Below are 18,958 nucleotides of genomic sequence, written 5' to 3' on the forward strand. Positions count from 1 at the left end.
TCAATCAATCTGCTCAGGGGTTGGTGCATGACCCCGCTCACTTTGTGGCCTTGGTCGCTACAGCGGCCAGACTTTGTGTGGCCCAGCTTTGGAAATAGCCTATTTTCCCTGTACAGTTGGATCTCCTTCTCAAAGTGGATGATATCTATCTTATGTCCAAACTGACAGCCTTACGGACTGATACCTTTGGTTCTTTTCGTCACGTATGGTGTGCGTATGATAAATGGAGGGGCCTTGCATAGGTGCCCCGATATTGACATGTGTAGTAGCTTGCCTGATTTTTTGGGCCTGTAAAACACTCAGTCGGGGGGTGGGGGTTGGGGGGTTGTTTTGCTGGGGGATGTTGAGGCCTTCATATCCCTCATGCTTAGTCTGATTCAATTAAGGACTTCTCTAAGCCTACAACAAAGTCTCCACTCAACTGTCCACCAATGGCCAACTCTTTTACTGAAAGACTATATTTCTTATGCAGTTGGGCAAAATAGCTATCACTCGAGCTAGAAACTGATTCTACCTCCAGTGCTGAATATTTGCAGCACTTAGATTATGATCAGTCTCCTCCAGAACTTCTCCACTGTTTCTCTTTCTCAGCCTCTTCCTCAACCAATTGAACCTCAGCTCCAACTGTATTATCCCCATCGGGAACTGTTAAATACAGACCTCTGGTTTCTACAGGCCATTCGAGAGGGATACTTTTTTCACAAGACCTATGAAATGCCCCTCACTATTATCGAAGCTTCCAGAGACTTTCCTCTCTATATAATTACCAGTCACTAGTGGTAGAGGTTAAAAAAAAAATATCTATGCCTCAGTGCCACCAGCAAGTGAAAACCCACTTTCAATCTGACTCCATGTTAGCAATCTGACTGTCAAAATCGCAATTTCTATATTTCCTGCTTTGTGAAGCATTTTGTTTGGATATTGCCTTCTTTTGATGGATCCTTTCCTTCTCAAATTCTACAGGAATTTCAGCATACATCTCGATCCCTTCCCCTACCTAGAATGTATCGGACTGGAGACTTATTCATGGTCTGCAGAGGAATCTAACATGGGTGTAGAGTCTGTAAAGTTAGATTCCTCCACATGGTGTGGCTGCTTCAGGATTCCACCATGGGGCATAGAGCCTGTAAGGTGGCTCTTTCCTCTTGTTTCCATTCTACCTGAACATAACATGGGTTAGAGCCTGTAAGTTAGATTCCCACCATATTGGAATCTTAAACTTTTTATCCATAAAGCAGGATCAACCAGGTGGTTCTCTAGGAAGAATTTCTATAGAGATAAAATCTCCAGGTCAAAAAGCCAAAACAGTACTCTGTTCCACATCTGGCGTAACCTAACTTCTAAAAACGACTCCTCCTCCTCCCCCTCCCTCCCATCTCCAAATGACCTAGCCAAATTTTTCAACGAGAAGATCACTACCATAAAGAGTTCGTTCCCCCCAGCTATCTCTTACAACTCTCTTCCTCCGAAAGACTCCGACCCTATCCTTACTTTCGAACTCGTATCTGAATCCCAGATCTCTAATCTTTGCCTCATACTTAAATCCTGCAAATGCATCCTAGATCCTTTCCCATCCTACCTTTACGAAAATATTCCTGCGCAGGCCATCTCTTCCCTTACCAGCCTTATAAATAAAGTTTTACTATCGGGCCTGTTCTCCTCAGAAATGGGACACATTGCCTTATCCCCTCTTCTGAAAAAAGCCCATCTCGACCCTTCCTTACCATCGAACTACCGCCCCTTAGCAAACATCCCTCTTTTAACAAAACTTCTAGAGACCATAGTCGCTACTCAGCGCTCCTCTTATCTAGATAGATTCTCCATTCTCCAATACTACCAAAACGGATTTAGGCCCAATTTCAGCACCGAGTCCCTCCTAGTTTCCTTAATTTCAAAGGTGCAACAACTACACGCTCGAAACAAATTTGCTGTTCTTCTACAATTCGATCTCTCCACGGCTTTCGACGTCGTGCACCATGACATACTAATTTACCAACTTTATGAGATAGGAATAGACTCCTCTGTCCTAAAGTGGTTCTCAAACTTCCTTCGCTCTCGTTCCTACATTGTCAACACTAACGCTCCAAATCCGCTCCGTGGACACCATCTTGCGGTGTCCCACAGGGTTCTCCCCTATCCCCTATTCTCTTCAACATGTATATGACCTCCCTGAAGCTCCTCAAACTATCCCCCCTTGAAACAATATAAACATACGCCGACGATATCTTTATCCTCCTCGAAACAGACAAGAACCTCACAAACCTCCAAGAGGACATCACTTCATGCATAATGAGACTTCACGCCTGGTCCCTCTCTGTACAGATGAAATTAAATGAATCAAAAACAAAATTACTCTGGCTCGGCCCAAAATTAGTACACCTGCCCACCCTCTTCACACTACCCACAGGCCCTGCTCTGCACCTTGAGTTCTCAAGCAAGGTCCTCGGCATCATAGAAACATAGAAACATAGAAAAAAGCGGCAGAAAAGGACTATAGCCCACCAAGTCTGCCCATTCCAGGTATCCCCCCCCCTGAATTTACTCCCTTAAAGATCCCACGTGAGTATCCCATTTTTTCTTAAAATCCGTCTCGCTGCTGGCCTTTATCACCTGGAGTGGGAGTCTGTTCCAGTGATCCACCACTCTTTCGGTGAAGAAGTACTTCCTGGAGTCGCCATGAAACTTCCCTCCCCTGATTTTCAGCGGATGTCCTCTGGTGGTCGAGGGTCCCACTAGCCCGAAGATATCATCTTCTGACTCGATGTATCCCGTGATGTACTTATACGTTTCAATCATATCTCCCCGTTCTCTTCTTTCCTCAAGTGAGTACAGCCGCAATTTCTTTAGTCTTTCTTCATACGTGAGATCCTTGAGTCCCATTACCATCCTGGTGGCAGTTCTCTGAACCGACTCGATCCTCAGCACGTCCTTTCGGTAGTGTGGTCTCCAAAACTGAACACAGTACTCTAAGTGAGGCCTCACCATGGCTCTGTACAACGGCATCATAACTTCAGGTCTCCTGCTGACGAAACCTCTGCGGATACACCCCATCATTTGTCTTGCCCTGGAGAAGCCTTCTCCACTTGATTGGCAACCTTCATGTCCTCCCTAATGATCACCCCTAGGTCGCGTTCCGCCGTGGTCCTAACCAAGGTCTCACCATTTAGTACATAAGTTCTACGCGGGTTTCTCTTACCCAGATGCATTATCTTGCATTTTTTAGCATTGAAGCCTAGCTTCCAAGTGTTTGACCATTGTTCCAGTAGCAGTAGGTCGTGTGTCATATTATCAGGTAATAAGCTTCTGCCTACTATGTTGCAAAGTTTGGCGTCGTCGGCAAACAGTGATACCCTTCCTCTAAGTCCTTGCGTCATATCTCTTATGAATAAGTTGAATCATCATCGATTCTTCCCTCTCCCTCAACGATCACCTGAATTCCTTGGCAAAATCATGTTTTTTCAGCCTCCACATGCTGAGGAAAGTAAGATCCTACTTTCACCAAAAACATTTCACCGTCCTTGTACAATCCATCATCCTATCCAAACTCGATTACTGTAATGCCATTTATTTATGCCTAACAAAAAAAAGTCTTCGCAGACTCCAGCTTATCCAAAATACTGCTGCCAAGCTGATTTTTGCAAAACGCAAATTTGATCACGTCTCCTCACTACTTACCAATCTTCACTGGCTCCCAGTATTTTCCAGAATTCATTTCAAATGCTTCTGCCTGGCTTTCAAGATCATTCACGACATCCTTCCGCCCCTAATCCCTCTATCCTTCATCGCCTCAACGCCTGCTACCACCAGATCCGCCCACAGACATAAACTATCCTTCCCCTCTCTACACGGCATCCTCCACGCAGGCAAACTGGGAAAATCCCTCCTCTCCAAAATTACGGGCCTTTGGAACGATCTCACTATCCCGCTGCGGAACCTGGACTCCCTCCAACTATTCCGAAAACAACTGAAAACCTGGCTTTTCTCTAACATATAACATTTCTTCTCCTGTTTACATCCCCTCTATCCATTCGCTCTTGTAAATCTTTCTCCTCTCTCTTCTTATATTTTTAATGCTTTGTAAACCGTGTCGAGCTCCAGTTCCGTGGAGATGATGCGGTATATAAACTTAAGGCTTAGTTTAGTTTAGTTTAGTTTCCAAGATTTCTTCCACTGTTCCAGCAATGTTTATACAGTACCTTCTAGAAGACATACAGTTGTTTTAAGTCCTTTTGTCCTTACATCTGTCTTTAATGAACATTCGCCACACTTTTACTCCATCGTCTTTTTGATTCCAAAAGCCCGGAGTTTTGAGAGTGGCTGTAAGGGAGGAGGAGACCACTACATTAAAAAAAAAAAAAAAACCTTTTTCGAAAATGAGTTTCTCTTCATTTGATCATTATGCTTCCAGACCTCCAAGAGAGTCTCTTTTCAAGTCGACTCTTCTTCCGGGGATGGTACTTCTTCTCAAAGAAGAGTTTTCACCTCTGCAGAGAAACCGGTGTGTTAACTTCCAGTATTTCCTCATTCCAAAAGGGAAGGGAGGTGTATAGCCAATTTTAGACCTCAGGAGCCTGAACAAATATCCACTAAATGGAAAACAAGTTTCATATGTTCCCTCTGATAACTTTATATTCCCTCTCAGGTCGCAATGACTGACTCTGCTCTCTAGATCTAAAATAAGTTTCTTCTCATATTCCAGTGCTTTCGAACTCCTGGAAATTACTCAGATTTCTGATAACGCAGCACCATTCTCAGTATAGACTCCTGCTCTTTGGCCTTGCATCATCTTCCAGAGTAGTCATCAAGCCCTGGTTGTAATGGCAGCAGCGTTGCAGACAAGGTCTCTAGGTTTTCCCTGGCTGGACGATTGGCTCATCAATGATCCAACTTCGTAATGGGTCCTTGCAGTGACTCAGTTTACAATTCTCTTCTTTCAGCACTGGGGATTCAACATCTTCTCCCATCAATCGTGGCCAAACATCAGATGGTACTCCTGGGTCACATGGCCTCCAAGGTGCATGTTCCTTCTTTTTAGAGACTTCATCTCAAGACTCCTCAATAGACTCTTGTATGTCAGTGGTCTCAAGCTCGCAACCCATTGTCTTAACACTTTATACTTTGACAATCTCTGCAGTGCTGGCTGAGCTTTTTCTTGCTTTCCAGAAGGTTTTTGTTCCACACCTCCACATCAGAAGGTTCTGATCACGCACTGGTACTCCTATGCTTGTGGGGTTTATCTGGACGGTATTCGCATTTAAAGTTGCTGATCTATATTGTATGGAACTCAGAGCAAGCTACGATGCTCTCGAAACATTTCAGCACATGTCCTCCTAATTCCCATGGATGTTCAGTTTGCAATGTATTATATATGCATTCAAGGGAAGCAGTAGTCTCTCACAGATGGATTCAGCAGGTTTCAGCCACACGAGTGGATGCTCAACTCTGCAGTCCTGCATCACATATTTTTTCTGTGGGAGACTCCTCAGACAGACCTGTTCGTGTCCCCCCACAATCACACGTTTTCTCAATTTTATTCCAGGTAGTATTCTCCCCAACACCTGGAACCAGATGCATTTCTTCTGGATTGGATACACCGGTTTTTTAATCTGTTTCCTCCAATTCCTCTCATCTTTGAGATACTTGTCAAGCTCAAGCAGGAATTGACCACCATGATTTTGTTGGTCCTAGGTGGCCCAGGCATCCTTGGTTCTACCTCAGTTCAGTATCAAGAAGCCAGTGCCTCTTCAGACTTTTCCATCTCTTCTAACGCAGAGTCATGGATATCTTCTGCATATCAATCTACAGGCTTTACACCTTATAACTTGGTACTTCTCTGATTGATGTGGACTAAGCTTCATCTTTCTCATCCTGTCAGAAGTGTCAGGAAAACCATCTACGCAGCATTGTTCCAGAAGAAATGGACTTGATTATCCATTTAGGTGTATTTTTCATCGTCATAATGCTGTATTCACCTCTATATCTTCAGTATTGGATTTCTTCTACATTTATCTAATTTGGGCCTCAAGACCATTTCAATTAGAGTTCATCTTATGCTCTCAATGCTTTTCACAGCTCGGTTGGTGGTACAGCTTTATTAACCTTTTCCTATCGTAATAAATTTTACGTTACGCTGGTTCCAATTGTAATTATTTTAGCAAAGTTTTGTATTATTCACTGTTATCATTTATGGCTATTGTAAACATAATGTAAATAAGTCATAAGTCTGTAAATTCAAATAGTTTGTGTTCCTGGCTCTTTATTAGTCCATACAGACTGTTTATCCACTGTCTATGTCATTTTTGGAATGTCCTGTCATCCGGGACACACGATAGGAAAAGGTTAACAGACCTTTTCAAGGTCAAACCACCTCTCAAACCACCTCCAGCAGTTTGGGATCTCAATGTTGCTCTCTCTAGACTTATGAAGTCTTCTTTTGAACCAGTATCTTTGACTTGTATGAAATACCTCACTTGGAAAGTGTTTTTTTCTCATCTCTCTTACTTCTGTTCAAAGAATGAGTATATTTCCACTGTTCACAGTGTTTCATCATGACCAAGTTGTGCTTCGTACCCATTCGAAGTTCCTTCCAGAAGTACTCACCGGAATCCATCTAAATCAATCTACCGTACTTCTAGATCTAAGACTCATTTCATTTTGGGGAACAGCTCTTCATGCTTTCATTTCAAACAAGCCTGGGCTTCCTTCTTACAGAGAATTCAGCCATATAGAGCATCTCCTCAACTTTTTGTCTCCTTTGATCCTAATAAGTTGGACCATCCTGTAGCTAAGAGAACTATATCTACAGCCCACAAGATCCAAGCTATGGTAGCTTCCCTTGCTTTCCTATGCTTAACTCTTATTGATGAAATCTGTAAAGCTGCTACTTGGTCCTCGGTTCATATATTCACTACTGTCTGGAATCTTTTTCCAGGCGGGAGGGTCACTTCGGCCAAGCTGTATTGTAAAATTTATTTTCTTAATGGCCAATACTCCCTTTATCCCATTCTAGTAAGCTAGGGAGTCCCACATGTGAGAATATGCTGCCTGCTTTTCCTGGGATAAAGCACAGTTACTTACCATGTCATCCAGGGACAGCAGGCAGATGTTCTCACAACCCACCCACCTCCCCTGGTTAGCTTCTTAGCTTGCTTATGGAACTGAGGAGCTGCAAGCCTGCGTCGGGCGGCAAGCCACTCGTGCATGTGCAGTGTGGGCAGTTCACACAAAACACACATACAGCAGGTGCACCCAACTAAAAAAAGCAGGACCCCCCCATGATGCCCAAGCCCATCCCCATACCATTTTTATAGAAGAAAGACAGAAGGGATGTCTAGGACCCCTGACAACCACCCGACCCCCCTCACCTTTAAACTGAATCGGCAGGAGGGATGCCCCCTTCCTCCTGCTCCCCCCAACATCCCTCCCCCACCTTTAAATTGAATTGGCAGGAGGGTTGCCCACCCCCTCCTGCTTCATGGCCCTCCCACCTGGCCTCAAGACCTCCTTACCCCTTTGTACCTTAACTAGAAGAAATGGCAGGAGGAATGCCTACTCCTACCTGCTGGCAGGCCCCCCTTTTCAAAATGGTGGACCTTCCCCTTCCTGGTGCATCTTGGGATGCACTTGGAGCCTAAGGATACACAGGGAAGGGGCCTAAGGCTGTGATTGGCCTCTCCCAGTCCATCCAAGGATAAACTGGGAAGGGGAAAGCCTACTATTTTGAAGAGGTAGGCCTACCAGCAGGAGGGAGTGGGCATTCCTCCTGCTATTTCTTCTATTTAAGATGCAGGAGGAGGGAGGGTTGTGGGGCCATGCAGCTTGGTGGGGTGCCCTGAGGCAACATGTATACTCTAGAAGAGAGGAGGGACAGGGGAGATTTGAAACAGACATTTATTTTTTTTTTTTTTTATAATTCTTTATTCATTTTTCATCTTACAACAAATACATATATATTAAACATTTGTCAATTAAAAAATCATTGGAAATTCTATCATTAATGATATTAGTATATAATAATTTTATCCCATCCCACCCTCCCTTTTATTCTTACATTCAATCAAATGTTTCACATCAATAATCTTTCCTAGTGATCTAATCATTTAATAAATTCAAATTCCCCCCTCGCTTCCCTTCTACCTTAGATTGTATTTATAATGTAAAATGGCATCTACTCATTGCAATATTTTGTTAATGGCCCCCACATCTCATTAAATTTATTAAAATTCCCTTTTTGTATAGCCATTGTTCTCTCTATTTTGTAAATATGACATATTGAATTCCACCAGAAATTATAATTAAGTCTATTCCAATTTTTCCAATTACTTGTGATCTGTTGTATGGCGAATCCTGTCATAATCATTAAAAGTTTATTATTCTTTGATGAAATTTAGCTCTTTGTTCTCATTGCCATACCGAATAAAATTGTATCATAGGATAATGCCACATGATTCTCCAATAAACAATTAATTTGGGGCCAAATTGATTTCCAAAAAGCTATAATAAAAGGACAATAGAATAATAAATGATCTAAAGTCCCTGCTTCAAGAATACATTTTAGATTTTAGATGGTTGCAGCTGAAGCAGGCTATTCAGGAAGGGTTCCCTGAATGGAAAAATCTTAATAATCAGTATAGTTTGGAATTCTTATGCTTTCAGGAGGACTTCTTGGGACACCAGGCTGCACAGTAGTATAAATTGATATCTGGATATATGAATAAAAAAACAAAGACAGGTCTTAGAGACATTTGGAGCATTGAGATTAAGCATCAAATTAATGCGTCTCAATGGCCACGAATTTGGTCTTGGATGATGAGATGTACAGTGTCTGCATCTATGAAACAAACTTGGTTCTTTTTGTTACATAGAGCATTTTGGACCCCAGTTCGATTACAAAAGTTAGATTCCTCTAAATCTAATAGATGCTGGCACTGAAACAGACATTTAAATACTTGAAAGGTATTAATATAGAACCAAATATTTTCCAGAGAAGGGAAAATGGTAAAACTAGAGGGCATAACTTGAGGTTGCAGGGAGGAAGACTTAGGAGTAATGTTTTTTTTTTTCTGTTTTAAGTTTTTTATTGATTTTTTCACATATCAACAAGTGTTATAAATTTTCCATACATTTATCTTAACAATACACTTGATATCTCTATAATGTATTTTATATAAACCATATTTTATATTATTTTTTTTATGAATTTATATAACATATATATTGTAATGATTTTATCAATTATTATTTAATTATGAACCCTTTTCCCTCCCTTTATCACATTAATTTCTCATAAGACTATCATTCATTCATTATGATATATTTTTTATAATGTATAATAAAGAGAATAAATTCTTTACCCCTTCCCTCCCTCCCTTCTTTAACCATTATCTTATTATGGGAAAAAATTAAAATCAGTCATTGCAAAAATCTGTTAATGGTCCCCAAATCTTCTTGAACTTATCCATATATCCTTTTTGTGTTGCAAATGTACGCTCCATCTTATATATATGGCAAACTGAGTTCCACCAAAAATTATAGTTCAATCTGTCATAATTTTTCCAATTATGTGTAATTTGCTGTACTGCTACTCCAGTCAATATAAATAAAAGTTTATTGTTATTTGATGAAATTTGACTTCGAGCTCTCATTGCAGTACCAAACAAAATCGTATCATATGTCAAGGCTACCGGATTTTCTAACATCCTATTAATTTGAGGCCAAATTGATTTCCAAAATATTAATATGAATGGACAATAGAATAAAAGATGATCTGGTCACGTGATGGCTGGTTCCTGAGCGGACGTCTGAGCGCCGAGCTCCGCTCTGCTTCCCCTGACTTCCTCCCCTCCCGGCGCACTCCTGACCGGTATCAGTTTTAAAACATGCGGCGCAGCCGTTGCTAGGCGCAGGGAACCGGCGGAGGGCTGAAAAACGCGGCTTGCACGCCTCCGTGGAGGAGTATGCCGCCAGCGATTTCTTGGCCGACACAGGCAGTGGGGAGCCCGGCGCACAAGATGGCGGGGGACCACGTGCTGGCTGGTGAGCTTCAGAATTAAGATCCGCTCTGTCTCCCTTGCACTTCTCCGACTTCCTTTCTTCCCGGGGTGCTTTTGATCGGACCTTGACAGACCCCTAACGGCGCAGTTGTTGCTGGGCGCTGGGAACCGGCCGGGGGTTGAGCACCACCGCGACTTGACTTCTCCAGCGGCGGAGTATGCCGCCTAAGGTTGCGCGGCCGACAAAGTCCTCTGGGAGCCCGGCGAGCAAGATGGCGGAGACCCAAACTGACACCGTTACGGCCCACTCCCCTGACGAGGTGATGCAGGTCTCCATGAGGCACCTTTCACAGCTGCTTGATGAAAAACTGGCCAAGCTGCATGCCTCTATGGATGACCTTAAAGATACCCTGGTGGGGCAGGCTGCACAACTGCAACAAGTAGAGGAGCGACTATCGGCTCAAGAAGACAGGGCTGGAATAGCTGATGGCAGGCTTGCTTCTCTGGAGGCCCGGGTTTCCCAGCTGGAGGAGAAAGTGGAAGATCAGGAGAACCGGGCTCGCAGAAAGAATCTTAGATTTATTGGAATACCCGAGACTGTACAAGATTCTGAGCTTAAGCACTTGATTGAACATTGGCTGCCCAAGGAGCTCGGCTTCCCGGACGTTGAGGGACCTGTGGTAGTGGAGCGTGTTCACCGTGTGGGGCACCGACGTGACTCGGATGGTAATAACAGACCTCGAGCTGTGCTGGCCCGCTTCCACAACTATGCTGTTAAGGCCCGCTTACTTGATCTGTTTAAGAGGGCGCGACATCTGCTCTACGAGGGCGCTAAGCTATTGATATTTCAGGATTTCTCTACTAAAGTGGCGGAGCTGAGAAGAACCTTCACGCCTTACTGCTCTCAACTTGTTTCCAGAGGAATTCGATTTGCCTTTCTCTACCCGGCTAAGGTGCGCTTGACCTATGAGAACCGCACCTTTACGGTATCTAAGGCAGAGGAGCTGAAGCGCTTCATTGAGAGTCTCCCTGCTCAGTAATGAGCTTGTTCTTCAGGGGGCATCCCTGCCAGAGGACTAGGAGAATTTCGCTTTGGGGGTGAGCCTTCGGGCCTACCATGCTTTCTCATGGATTCCTCTAGGACAAGGACTATTCTTGCCTGCTTGGACTGATTTGCTGCCCTTTGGATGGAGCCTATTTGTTTGGACATAGTTGCGCTGCCACCGGACACGTGCTGGGGGGCCTTTGGCGGTTTGCTGGCAAGATACTTGGGGAGGGGATGCTCCTACCCCTTTCAGCCAGCTTTTGAGCAGGATTGGACATCTGATAACTATTTTCTGACTCCCTCTTTGACCTGACCAGGAGAGCTGGCTGCCTTGTTTTGTTGTGCGGGGCTGTCTGTCTTGGATCTCTTCTACTATTTTGTGACCCTCTGTGTTTGGCCTTTATGTCCAGGGGCTGGGATGTTTTCCTGTCCTCTGCTCTCCACTGTTTCATTTTATTTTAGTTTGGTCATGGCTGCAACCGGTACTTGTGGTTGGGGTTGCGTGGGGGGGGGGGGGTTGAGGGAGGGTGCGGGGGGAGTGTGAGCATCTGTGTTTGACTGCGGTGGGTGTTGGTGGCATGGGGGTGTGGTCGCCAGTGTGGATGGGGGAAGAGGCGGTGGGGTTGCTGGAGGGGAGGGGGGTGGGTCATTTTGATTGCAGGGGGGGGGGGGTTTGTTTGAAGAAGTTGGCAGTTGAGTTGGTGGGTAGTTTGGGATATGGGTTGCATCCTAGGAATCTGGCTCAGTCTGATGTTTTGTTTGAGTGGACGGAGCGCCGGCTCGGCTGGGAGGCTGGTGCTGCCGTCCCGTATGATCTTTGGTCTTTTTTGTGTATTTTGGTTATATCTGGTTATTATGTCTGGGGTTAAGATTGCTAGCTTTAATGTAGATGGGTTGCACTCTCCTGTTAAGCGTAGTAAGGTACTTCAGTACTGTAGGAAACTACAGGTGGATGTTTTGCTTCTTCAAGAGATACACCTCAACGCGTCTGAGCACGCTAAGCTCCGCAGGGATTGGGTGGGTGAGCTTGTCTTTGCTTCCTTTAATAACAGACAGAGGGGTGTAGCTGTGCTTTTCCATAAGAAACATACTTGTACTATGCACAAAATGATTTCGGACTCTGAGGGCCGGTATGTAATTTGGGCAGGGATGTTTCAGGGAACGAAATACGTTTTTTGCTCTATATATGCCCCTAATGTGTATTCTCATCGTTTTTTCTCTGTTTTAGTTGCTGCCCTTGCTCCCTTTTCCGAGTACCAACTGGTGCTAGGTGGGGATTTCAATATTACTGCTGACCCCCTAATTGACTGTAAGCCTCCCAGGCCTCGTTTACCTCAAGGGGACCACAAGGGGATCAACTTTGTTACTTCGCAGTTGGGCCTTGTGGACCTTTGGCGCACGCTCCATCCAGACGAATCTGATTTTACTTTTTACTCCCCAGTGCATAAAGCACACAGTAGATTGGATTATTTGCTAGTTGCCCCACCCCTTTTGTCCGGAGTCCGGAGAGTGATGATTGAGGATGGAGTACTTTCCGATCATCACATGGTCTGGATGGAGCTTCTTGATCGCCAGGCGCCCCAGAGGACCTTGTCGGGCTGGAGAATGAATCCCACTTTGTATGAGGATAAAGATTTCCGCACTTTCTTGGTAAAACAATGGGATTCTTATCTAGCCGATAACTCCTCTTCTGATGTTTCCGAGGTGGTATACTGGGAGGCTAGTAAAGCTGTTCTAAGGGGTAAAATTATAGCTTACACCTCCCATAAGCGGAAGGTACAGGATAAGGCACTGCTGGATCTGTCCCGTCAGTTGGGCCAGGTGCGGGGGGAGCTGCATAGAAAGAGTTCCATAGCCCTCAAGAATCAATACATGGAGCTGCGACGTCAAATTAATGATTTGCTGGCGCAGAGGGCCCTAAGGGATATTCAGATGTATAAATACCGTTTGCATAGGTGGGGCAACAAGGCGGGGAAGTTGTTGGCCTCCTTGGTTAACCACAGGGCCCGCAGGCAACATATTCCCAAAATCTGGGCTCCTGATGGCTCTGAGGCAACTTCGCCCGAGGCTATTCAACAGAGCTTTGTACAGTTTTATCAGGCTCTATATGATCGGGGGAGCTGTGACACTGAGCAGAGAGCAGAGTTTTTTCGTGGCCTTCCCCTTCCTGAGCTGTCCCAGGACCAGAGAGATGCACTTAACGCTCCAGTGCAGGGCATTGAGATCCAGAGAGCTATACGGGCTTTAAAGCTTGCGAAAGCTCCTGGCCCGGTTGGACTGGGCCCCGAATACTACAAATTGCTGGGGGAGAGGATTATTGGTCTCTTTCAGGCTTTATGTCAGGCCATGTGTGAGGGGGGTCTGTCTCCACATCGACTTACACATGCTCATATTGTTGTATTACCGAAACCTGGACGGGCGGAAGACCAGCTGGGGTCCTATCGGCCTATATCCCTGTTGAATCAAGATATTAAGCTCTTCGCGGCCATTATGGCTGCACGACTTGGCAAGGTCTTGCCCGGTCTGGTTCACCCGGACCAGGCCGGGTTTGTCCCAGGGCGGTATTCTTCTGCTAATGTTTTGCGAGCCCTATCTGTGCTTCAGAACCCGGCGCTGCTACGGAGACACCAGGGTCAGGAGAATGCTCTTATTGTCAGCCTGGATGCGGAAAAGACATTTGATAAAGTTCTCTGGGATTATCTATTCTGGATTTTACCACAGATGGGTATCATGGGGAGCTTTCTGGCCGGGGTTCGTTCACTATATGAGCAGCCGACTGCACAGATCTTGGTGAATGGGGCGCTCACCTCCTCCTTTTCCCTAGCTCGAGGCACGCGTCAGGGATGTCCGCTCTCTCCTATGCTGTTCGTATTGGCCCTTGAACCTCTAGCGATTAAGATTAGGCACACTACAAACCTGCGGGGTATACATCTGGGGACGCAAGAATTTAAAATCAATTTGTTTGCTGATGATATGCTTATATTTTTGGGGGATGTTATTACGGGAGTGCCTGCACTAATTCAGATTATCCAACAATTTGGCATGTTTTCCGGTCTGAGTATTAATTTTGAAAAGTCGGAAGCTTTGGCGGTCCACTCGCACTGTGTGGCTCATCATGACCCTTCTTTCCCATTAAAATGGTCTGGGGGCACGCTTAAATACCTGGGAGTGTTTTTGCATGTGGACCCTCGGGTGGTATATAGGAAAAATGTGCTAGACAAACTAGATGCGGTTGGAGCGCTTTGCAAGCGGTGGATGGACTTTCCGATTTCTTTTCTCGGTCGCATTGCTCTTTTTAAGATGGTCCTCTTGCCAAAGTTGCTCTATCCTTTGCAGATGGTGCCTCTGTGGGTCACATGTAGAGATATTAGGAAATATAAAGGCATTGTTTCATCTTTCATATGGCGCTCTAAACGGGCGCGAATTGGTTACCCAAAGCTTATTAGAGAGCGGTCTCAGGGAGGGGTAAATCTCCCGGATCTTCGTCTCTATAACGTGGCGGCTTTGCTTCGTTGGGTGCACGAAATCTACACGGGTGAGACTAAGTTTGCCCCGCGGGGTTTTTGGTCCATGTTGGCGGACCCGGTATCAGTGTTCAATCTCTTGAGACCCGGGGCTGGCACTTGTGCTTCCTTGTTGCGACCTTTGCGGACCGCTTGGGGTTGGTGGCGCAGAGAAGTGGGGGGCTCGTCGGGCCCCTCCCCTTTCTTGGAGTTCGTGGCTAATCCTGCTTTCCCTGCGGGTACACATGTCTTCTTTGTGCGGGCTAGCAGATCCGGGTGCCGATTTGTTGGCCAGCTTGTGGAGCTGGGTTCGGGGCGACTGCCGGATTTTTTTGCATGTCAGGAGCACTGGGCGTGGAATGCAGGGTCCGTACTGTTCTATCTCCAACTACGTAGTTATTGTTCTTCGCTTCGGCTGCCGTCCGGGGAGTTACCCTCCTTTTCCCCGCTGGATAGGGCTTTCCTTTCCCTCTCCCTTGAATTTAACTCGCTATCGGCTTGGTACAAACTGGGGAGAGATTGGAGGCCTGCTGAGGTTTTTCTGTCCCGAATGGCGGATGGCTGGAGCTCTGAGTTGGGTGAAGAGGTTACGGTTGATGAGTTGTCACAATGCTTTGCGGATGGTGCGGGGGCGACTCCTAACGTTGCTCTACATGAAATTCATCTTAAGATCGTGCATAGGGCGTATGTAACCCGCTGCGTTGGATACACTATGGGCTTGTGGCCTGATGCCTTTTGTACCCGGTGTCCTGCTCTCAAGGGGACGCTAGTGCATCATTTTTTGGAATGCTCTTTGGTGGGACCGCTGTGGGTACGTGCACTTCAAGAGGTGGAGGATGTTTTGGGGTGCTCCCTGGAATGGTCGTACAAGACTCTGCTGCTTGGTGTCACGGATCCCCTAACTGAGGCTGGTATTTCTGCGCCTTTGCAACGCTTTGTGCTGGTGGCCCTAGGGCTCGTTAAGAAGCTAATTCTGCAGCACTGGGTGGGTAGTGTGTGCCCTACGTTTCAACAATGGAGAGCTAGTATGTCCCAGATGGCGGTCTGGGAGAGGCAACGCAAGAAGGATGCCACTAGCTGGCAATCAGTGGCCTATGTGGCGTGCTGGGACTCGTTCTAAGTTGGGTCCTTGGGATGCAAGGGGAGGGGGGTGGGGGGAACTGGGGCGGGGGGAGGGAGGGAGGTTTGTTTTCCTGTTGTTCTGTTTCAAACATGAAAATTGTGAACTTTCATGAGAAGGCTATGTTTGAATGCCTGATCTCTGGCCTAGCTGTATTGTATACCTGATTATTGTATCTATGCTGTTATTCTCTTTTGGCTTGGTTGCTGATTGTACCTCTCGTGCTTGGTTCATTCAATAAAAATATTTTCAAAAAAAAAAGAATAAAAGATGATCTAATGTCCCTGCTTCAAGATGACAATGCCAGCATCTATTAGACTTAGAGCTATCTATTCTATGTAAACGTGTAGGGGTCCATAAAGCTCTATGTAAAATAAAAAACCAAGTTTGTCTCATAGAGGCTGATAATGTGCATTTTAACCTCCAAGACCAAAGTCGTGGCCATTGAGATGCATTAATCTGATGCTTAATCTCAATGCTCCAAATATCTCTAAGACCATTTTTTTTCTTTTTATGTACGAATCCAGATATTAATTTATACCACATTGCGGCCTGGTGACCCATGGAATCTATCTGAAAACATAAGAATTCCATACTATGATAGTTATTAAGATTTTTCCATTCAGGGAACCCTACCTGAATGGCCTGCTTCAATTGCATCCATCTGAAATATTGTGATTTATTCAAACCGAATTTATTTTGCAATTGTGAAAATTCAAGCAGTTTACCTTTATTTATTACATCTTCTAAAATCCGAATTCCAGTAATCATCCAATGTTTCCAGATAATTTTAAAACCGCCAACTTTGATCTTTGGATTGAGCCATATTGTTTGAGTCGTTGATTTAGTTATTGGAATAGGAGTTAGATTACTTATATATCTTATAGTTTTCCAAGTATCAACAAATATTTTGTGATCCTTATATAACCTTGGCATTTGAATACTGATAACATGACTCAGACGTAAAGGAAACATTAATCTCCATTCTAACCAGAACCAATCTGGTATATGTTCAATGGGCTCTGGGAGGATCCAATACATACCCTGACGCATAATATAGGCTTGATGGTACCTATAAAAATTTGGAAAATTTACCCCTCCCTCCGCAATTGGTCTTTGTAAAGATACTAGAGCAATTCTGGGTTTTTTTCCAAGCCAAATAAATTTTGTTAACATCTTATCCAATTTTTTGTAAAATGACCCCTGAAAAAAAATTGGTATCATACCCATTTGGTAACAAACTACTGGTAATATCATCATTTTTACAGTTTGTATTCTCCCCCACCAAGATATGCATAAAGGATTCCATTGTTCACACATTTCTGACACTTTTTGTAATAAATTTTTTTCATTAATTTTCATAGTCTCAACCACAGTTTTTGTAATCCAAATTCCTAAGTATTTTAATCCTTCTTCTTTCCAAATAAAAGAAAATGAGTCAAATAAACTTTTTGTACTTAGGAGTAATGTTAGGAAATTCTTTTTCATAGAGAGGTTGGTGGATGCCTGGAATGCCCTCTCGAGGGAGGTGGTGAAGAGGAAAATGGTCATGGAATCCAAAAAAATATGTGATAAACACAGAGGCTCTGTAACTAGAAAACAAATGGTATAAATTAAAGAACTAAGGCCAGTATTGGACAGACTTGTATATTTTGTGTCCCATATATGGTGATTCGGTATAGGATGGGCTGGGGAAGGCATCAAAGGGAACTCCAATACTTGAACAGGAGGACATTACTGGCCAGACTTTACAGAAGTTATCCTTTAAACAATGGGATGGTTGGATAGGCTGGATTGAGCTTAAATGGCAACTTCAACTGTTGGACCCTAGGGCAATACCAGGTGGACTTTAGTCTCTGGCCCAGAAATATCAAAGAAGAGGCAAGTTAATTTAATCATGTATTTTTAATGAGAATAATTAATAGACAAATTGGATGGACCAGTCAGGTCTTTATCTGCTTCCATTTACTATGTTACTATGATTCAGTTTAAAGGTGGAGTATGCCATGGGGTTGTTTGGGAACTTTGGGAGGCTCAGCCTGGTGGACAGGGGGAGGGGGGAGCGCCTATCTGGAGAGCTCAAGGTGGGAGGGAGGAATCAGGGGCTCTCCCTTCTGGCTGAGCTGATCATGGCAGGGGAATTCCTGATCTGCTGAGCTGGCAGGATTCCCTCAAAACTGCCCAAAGAGCACACCTTCTACAGGTAAGTAACTTGTTTTCCTTTAATAATCAGATGGCTTCTGTCTTTTGTGAGTAAATATGCTGCGAATGGTGCTGGTGTTCACTCATCAGGGAAAACATGGACTCATCATATAAATTCCTTCCACCTATATCCCTTTAATATACTATTATAGAAGAGGTTAAGATTGTGTGTGTGGAGGGGAAGAGAAGTACATAGTTCATATTTTATCCTTGGCAATTGCTGGAAGTAAAGAATACTTTTGGCAATTTTATGTTATCTGAGTACATTTTTATATTTTTGTTATTTTTTTAATCCACATAAAGTTGACAATATGGTTAGAAAGAGCACTGTTTCTTGTCAGTTGGTAGACTGCATCTTATACAAACACAACATCAACCTTAAAGGGATATAAAGGCTTACTACAACATTAAGGCAATTGTGGTGGTTGCCAATTCTGAGGTGATTCACAAGTCTACAAATGTGGTGTTTATACATGGTCTGGGTGTAGCTCTATATTGGTTAAGTTTGGATTGGTCAACTTGTATGGCCTTTTTAGGAAAGTTATGGTAGGTGGAACCCAACTCCGTTACTTGTTTTGTCTATTATGATTTTGAGTAGTTTTTGCTGTTAGTGTTTTAAACACACTTATAACATATTGATAAAAAGGACGTTCCAAAACAAAAATGTATTTTCATATGTTAATGACCATTGGCTTTTCCTATTAATTTTTGTTGAAGACAGACTTAACTAAGGAGTCCCATTCCTATATATGGAGTTGCAGTACACCAATCATATGAATTCATCCACCTTCACTAGGGAGTTATGCTTCAGCTATATAAACACACTTTTTTGATTTTAAAGATTTTGATTAAAATATTTGTGGGAAGGGTGGGAGGGAAGGGTATAAATGGTATGTTTTTAAGATGATGTTAAAAGAAGTACAAGAGATGTTTATAAGGTTTAAATCAGGGGTGTCCAATGTCGGTCCTCGAGGGCCGCAATCCAGTCGGGTTTTCAGGATTTCCCCAATGAATATGTATGAGATCTATTAGCATACAATGAAAGCAGTGCATGCAAATAGATCTCATGCATATTCATTGGGGAAATCCTGAAAAC

The 18,958-nt window shown here is 44.1% G+C and overlaps 1 protein-coding gene across 3 annotated transcripts in view; it reads left to right on the forward strand.

Annotated features, from left to right (window-relative positions):
• The window catches only part of CCDC81 (coiled-coil domain containing 81), a 156,428-nt gene that overhangs the window by 63,590 nt on the left and 73,880 nt on the right, over positions 1 to 18,958 (forward strand). The gene's annotated exons all lie outside the window — the stretch shown is intronic.

This window comes from Geotrypetes seraphini, chromosome 6 (assembly GCF_902459505.1).
Source record: "Geotrypetes seraphini chromosome 6, aGeoSer1.1, whole genome shotgun sequence".
Lineage (NCBI taxonomy): Eukaryota > Metazoa > Chordata > Amphibia > Gymnophiona > Dermophiidae > Geotrypetes > Geotrypetes seraphini.